We start from the raw sequence: 6,860 nt of genomic DNA on the forward strand, positions 1-6,860 counted from the left end.
ACTAAGTGTAAAATTATACATTGATTTGATAAAATTGATAAATATTATTGAACATATGTAAACAACTATTATGGAACGGAGGATAACTATTTTCACCTGACTCATATCCTATTGGACTGTCCATTTATCAGCCCTGCTAAAAGTATTTGAGAGTTTGGACCTCCAAAATGGCAAAGCCCAAAAAGATATACTCATAAATAAGAAGAAATGGAAAATGTGACTACAAATGAAGCATTGGACCGACTTCTCCAAAGAAAAAATCCTTTGTGGTTTATCCTTTTTCCTAAGAAAACCTACATTCCTATTCTCCTTTTTTTTTTTTTACCAAATTGACTAAAAATCATCCAACATCCTTTCATTCAATCTTGGATCTAATCACATCTTTGATACATTTATAAAAATCTATTTTATTGAAGAAGAAACATGTAGATCTGAAGCAATTGAAGAGTAAGGGTTTCCATGGTCTTTTTCAAGTTAAAATTGTTGAATCCAAACACAAGTTATAGCAGATCGATTTGCTTATATTCTAGGAAGTTCATCTTTCTTAACTACTGTGAAAGCAAATTGGGTCTTTCTTTTGGTGAAGCTTTAACTATACACAAGGAACCATTATTTGGGGCTCACAAGTGTACAACTCCAAATTTATCTCCAAATGTTGAAGCTGATGGGTATGGTTCCCTTCTTTCTAATATCTACTTTGTTAACCCAACTCATAAACTGTTCTTCTTATTGTTTAACTTTTTCTAGTTACTTAGTTTATTATTGTTAATGTAGGCATGAATTTAAATTTGTTGAGAATATTATAAAACAAGTCCTACAAGAGGTCAACCAGACACCTCTAGATGTTGGAGATACTCGCGTCGAAGATATAAAGTTGTTATTGCGAGATGATATTGATCAACTTCACATGGTTGGCATTGGTGGAATAGGAAAAACAAATTTGGCATAAATGTATCTACAACCGAATATTTTGAGAATAATTACTTCCTTTCTGACATTAGATCAGAAGCGGAAGCCTATAATGCTCTAGTCAAGCTACAAGAGAAACTTCTTCATCAAATTCTCAAAACGAAGGATAATTTAATTGTTCTTGATGACGAGGATCATATAAGCCAATTAGAATCCTTAACAAGAGAAAGAAGTTGGTTTGGTTCGGGTTGTTTAATTATCATTACAATCCAACACAAACATTTGATATGTGGGCTCAGAGCAAAGACTAATTGGTTGTTGGATATTCTAAATTTTTTAAGAAATCTTGGATTTCAAGGAAAGAAGAGTTGATATTGGGAGAAGTAGTGATGAAGCAGAATGAAAACTCCCACAACAAAGAGAGATTGCAACTTCTACCCATAGCTATAAGAGGCAAGTTCTCCATTTCTCTTCTTAGCTAAAACATGAAAGTATGAGGCATATACATTTTGTTAGTTATTTGATCAATTTATATCACATTATTTTTTAAAAGATTTGATAGAGCAGGTTAGGGGGGCTTTGAACATCCGTTGCTGGCCATCCCTACAAGAAATGCTAAGCTAGTTATAAAGTATGTCATATAAAGACGGTGCAGCAAGTTGTTATTGTTATACTAACTGAAATCACAAGACTTTTGGTGTAAAAGTTGATGCTAATGCCTTTTAAATAAATCATGCTTCTGATTGATATACTTGCTGCGTTTTAAAATAGTTACTAATGTTTAGCTGCCCAGTTTGTGTTGAGAGAGAATTGCGAAAAGGCTCATTCCAAAGAGTGAAAGAGAACCCGCCTTGCTTAGCAACCAAAGGATTAAAAATAACTATTTGCAAAGTTAACCATATATAATAAAAGTATAGCAGTGTAGCCAAGCCCAAAAAGACATAAATGAAGAATGTGACTACAAATGAGGAGATATGTAGCATTGACTTGAGAAATATCTTGGTGTAGGATTGCAAATTTCTTGTCACAAAATGAAGTTTCCTTGAAGAAATCACAATTCACTGTGTTCATTTATTCAAGGAGAATCATCTAAATCCCAGTTCTCTTTCAGTTAACAAATTGACTTAAAATCATCCAACCTTCATTAATTTTTACATCCATGGACACTATTTTTTTAAGGAGAATCATCTACATCTTCTCACTTCTCTTATGATGTATTTCTGAGTTTCAGGGGTAAGGCAAAGTGGGAAAGCAAAGTTGACTTCGGGTGAGGCCTCCCAACACACTTGCAGCCAATGGTAAACCTTGACACATTTCAACCGTTCTATTCCCCATGCTTACTAATCCCTCTGGAACCTGCCCATCATCAAATGCTCTTTGTTTGAAAATGGACCAACAATGATCTTCTAATTTTCCCAACATATGAAGATCTACTGCTACTAGGGATGCTATCCATTTCATACGAGTTGTCACGAGAATGCAGTTTCCTATGGATGGATGTATTTATTCCTTTCAATGATCAGTTCAACAAAGCTCTTAGTCTTCGACATTTCAGGTAGACACAAAAAAACTCTCTTTTCAAAGTGTTTCTTGATATGTTCATCATTGAAAATTCTCTTAGCTATGAGAATGGTGCAATCTGGATGCTTTGGTGAAGCTTTGTCTGTATACAAGGAACGATTATCTTGGGCTCAAAAAATGGAGAAGCGGATAACTACACTTAGAGAACCTCCAAATTTATCTGGATGGGATTTGCAAAATGTTGCTAATAGGTATGATTTCTCAGTCTTTTCTACTTTGTGAAGCAAACTCATAAAAAATTACTCTGAATGAATATTCTATAGCTTCAATGTGCATTTTTAAACTATTAAAATGCTAATTCAATCACAACAAGCCTAATAAACTAAAGTGTTGGGCTTTTATTGTTACGATTTTTGTTTTTGTTTTTAATTATTATTCCTTTTTTCCCTAACAATTTGTAGGTGTGAATTTAAATTTATGGAGAATATCATAAAACAAGTCCTACAAGAGGCCAACCAGACACCTCTAGATGTTGCTTGAAATCCAGTTGGAGTAGATGCTCGTATCAACAACATGGTTGGTATATATGGCATTGGTGGAATAGGAAAAACAACTTTGACAAAAGGTATCTACAAGACTACAACCAAATATTTTAGTAATTTGGTTGTAGTTTGCTTCCTTTCAAATATTGGATCCCGAAGCATTTAATGGACAAATTTTCAAAAGTAAAGACTTCAAAGTTAACAGTGTTACTGAAGGCATCAAACTAATCAAAGCAAGACTCGGGTTAAAGAAGGTTCTATTGTTCTTGATCAGCTTTTGTGATATTGGAGTCGCATTTGCAAGGAAGATTGGTAACTAAATGAAGACATCAAGTCCAAAAATTAAGAGCAATTCCTTGTAGTGATATCCAAAGATGAGCTTTTGATGGACTTGATGATGATACTCACTTTTGAAGTTTTATTTAATATAATATGAATATTATTCTGAATATTTTCTTGAAAAATAAAACATAACTCTATTTTCAACTCTAACTCCATATATTTTAAATACAGTAAAAAAAATATGATTCTATAGTCAAACGCCTAATAATAATGATAATCATAACCATGCTTTCTATGTTCATAATTTCTAAATATTTAATGTGTAATTTAATAACAAGGGTTTTATTATATATAGACACACACATTCAATTGTATTCTCACTATTTTCATTTATTCAAACTTAGAGTAATTGAATTGATTTTTAATATTTTCATTTATTCAAACTTGGAGTAATTGAATTGATTTCAAATTAGATTTGGGAGAAAACAAAAAATGAGAAAAAGGGGAAAGAGAAAAATAAGAAAGAGAAACAAAGGCCAAGAAGGAAAATAAAACATAGTTTGGCACAGGTCAAAATATAATATCAATAAAACAATATATCCTCATACAACTAGTACAAGTTATACCTTGCACATAGTAAATATTTTCATAAATCATGATAGACTTATTGAATTTACTGCACAATTATCAATGTTGTTGATGTGTACATATCTGTCATGATACTCATGTCACAAAATTAGAGACATAAAGGCAACTACCCTAACCCTCATAGAAGGTAAGCCTCTGCGAAGACAAACAACATAGAATACATGTAAAAGTAATTCAAATTAGAACAATATTTTAAATCTCAGAATGTTTTGTAAATAAAGCAATAGTACATAAACAAAATCACAAGGCTCAATGTTACGTGCATAAGAACGTTTTATTACAAAGAAAAATGACAAGTCTAGTACATCAGTTGTCTAAATAGCTAGTAAGACAAAAGTAAAAGTAAAAAGGGAATCGGGCAGGGTCTCCGAATGTAAGGGCTCAGCCACCTCCAACTCTTTCTGTGGGTATCAACAACAACCACAAACGAATCAAGAATTATTTGAATCTTTGGTGTTAGGATCGTCATAAAAAAACATGCACCAATATTAGTTTGAGAACAACATCAAATCATTTAATTTAGTACTTTTACCTAAAATTTCTTCCAACCCCTGTCATACTTTACATGATAAGTTACCACCCAAGCTAAGTTTGAAAAAAGTAATCAATAACCTACCTCAAAGCTTAATTTCTAAGCCAAAAACTATAAATTGGACTTCAAAACCCCAATTTACAATCATACTAGGAGAAAAATCTTAGTTGCATTTTTCATTCGCTATAAAGTAACAAAATAAACGATTAATCAACTTGAAAAAATCATATGGAAGGTTAAAAACTTACCCCTATGAAGAAGTCTCGAAAAGCCCTCTAAAATCGCCTCAATCCATGGTCAAAATCTCCAAAATGAAATTTAGAACAAATGGTGTCGATCGGGGAAGAGTCACAGAAGCCACTAATGTAACTCGGCTTCGCGGAAGCTAAAGGTTTCTGTAAGCGCGACATTCTCATGACATGCCTTTCTCTATGAAGAGGGGTCGTAAAAGCAACCAAGTCAATCTAAAGTGACCTATTAGAATGTTCAAATAACCATTTCGGGGTCATCTTCATCAAATATTGATTGTGGTCAACTTTAAACATTGGAAACTCAAGAAATCCCTCCCAAGGGTTCAAAATGTCTCTGAATGACTCGAGAATTGTGTCGACGTCGAACAAGGCCATTAATCATCCTCTAGACTTGGTGGAAATATCAAAACTCAAATTCGACCTCGCCAACCCTAGATGTTAACTTTGGTCAGACCTTTCTAGTTTCCAACTTGCAAAACTGAAATGCTACTCGAAATATATCTGATCACCTCGGGCATTGTTCCATCGATCCTCGCAAGTCATATATAGCTAACCACAACTATTGGGAGGTTTAAAAGGAGGGTAAATCAAAGAAGAACGACCTTGATGGTTGTGACAATATCTTTAAAGCACCTTTAAGAGACTGACTTGTTATTCCAAGTATCTTTTAAAGAAAAAAACATATGCCTAAATTTTAATTTCATCTAGTTTTTGTATTGATTCAAATATCATTATATTTTCCCCTAATTTGTTGATGTATTTTGTTCAAATTACCCTAAATCGATTAGCCATATCCAATACACATCTGAAACCCACATCCACAATCATGTCGTGTTAACACGGGTGTAAAATCCGAAGTGAAGAATCTGTGAAACATAGCTTTCATCTAATGAAATGTTAAAAGTATCCAAAAACGTACACAGGTAAGGGAAAACACTTTTTTTTTATCCATATAGTCCAGTTCTCTCATCCTACTCATTTTTCTTTTTATTTTTTTTCTTGTCCTTTCTCTTTCTTCTTTGAAATATTTTTTTAACCTTAATTAGAAAAAACTTTCCGCCAAACTCAATCAGGTTGAAGCTCCTTTTTGAGAGAAATATTTTTAAAATTCATTAAAATTGAAATAAATCCTAATACAAAATGGAACACAAAGAATAATCTTTTAGTGGTGAACTAGTGGTCAATCCCCCAATTGAGAAGTGCAATGAGTGAAATTTGACAGCAATTAACATTACTTTTATTATTACATACTAGTATACGTGCCCGTGTGTTGCACGGATGATTTAAAATGTAATAATTTTATAATTAAAAAATAATTATTATGCACTTAATAATATATTTAACTTATAATAATAATAATAATATAATTTAATGCCTTCTATGTTTATGAAAGTGACATATATTATCATTTTATAATTTTTGCTCTGACAATTTCTCATTTATCTTGTGCTAAGGTTGAAAATCTGAAGAAGAGAAAATAAGAGATATGAATTAATATAGTGCTTAAATTGCAAATAAGAAAAAATCTGATATGAAACTTAATATATTAAATAATATTTAAATGATAAATTTAAAAAGAAACTTTCATACGTGAATATTTTTTAAATAAATAATTTAAATTGAAAAGTTTTTCATTGTTTAGAAGTAGGAGTGTAACGAGAAGTTTTAGAACTCTTTATTTAGTTGGATAATTATTATATTTTCAAAATAAAGATTAAAACGCCATATTTTTTCTTTAAAAAAATCATTTTAATAATTTTAATTTAAAAGTTTTTCAATTTGCTTAGAAATAGGAGTGTAATGGGATGTTTTGAAACTCTCTATTTAATTAGATAGCTATTTGTTTTTCAGAAAATAAAGATTAAAATGTCATATTTAGTTAGATGTTTTTTTTAAAATTTAATACGTTATTATTATTATTATTATCAATTTAAGTTAAACAATAGTTTATTATTATTATTATTTTTATTATTATTATTATTAGTTTGATTTTTTTAATCTATAAAGATAGAAAATATAGATTATAGGTTATATTTTATTAAAAAATATTTATTTTAAAATGCAAATAAGATAAAAAAAATCTGATATAAAACTTAAAATAATAAATAATATTAAAATGATAATTTTTAAAAGAAACTTCCATACGTGGTTTTTTTTAAAAAATAAATAATTTAA

The 6,860-nt window shown here is 30.7% G+C and overlaps 1 long non-coding RNA gene across 2 annotated transcripts; it reads left to right on the plus strand.

The window, feature by feature from the left end:
• Positions 1-222: 222 nt before the first annotated feature.
• On the plus strand, positions 223-3,421 carry LOC102592637 (uncharacterized). Of its 2 annotated transcripts, none has more exons than XR_001475257.1 (3): positions 223-668; positions 2,141-2,681; positions 2,892-3,421. It is a non-coding gene; the product is annotated as an uncharacterized lncRNA (long non-coding RNA). The 2 variants fall into 2 exon arrangements; XR_001475258.1 differs by lacking the exon at positions 223-668 and adding an exon at positions 1,369-1,540.
• The last annotated feature ends 3,439 nt before the right edge of the window (positions 3,422-6,860 follow it).

Source organism: Solanum tuberosum, unplaced genomic scaffold, assembly GCF_000226075.1.
Source record: "Solanum tuberosum cultivar DM 1-3 516 R44 unplaced genomic scaffold, SolTub_3.0 scf00337, whole genome shotgun sequence".
NCBI lineage: Eukaryota > Viridiplantae > Streptophyta > Magnoliopsida > Solanales > Solanaceae > Solanum > Solanum tuberosum.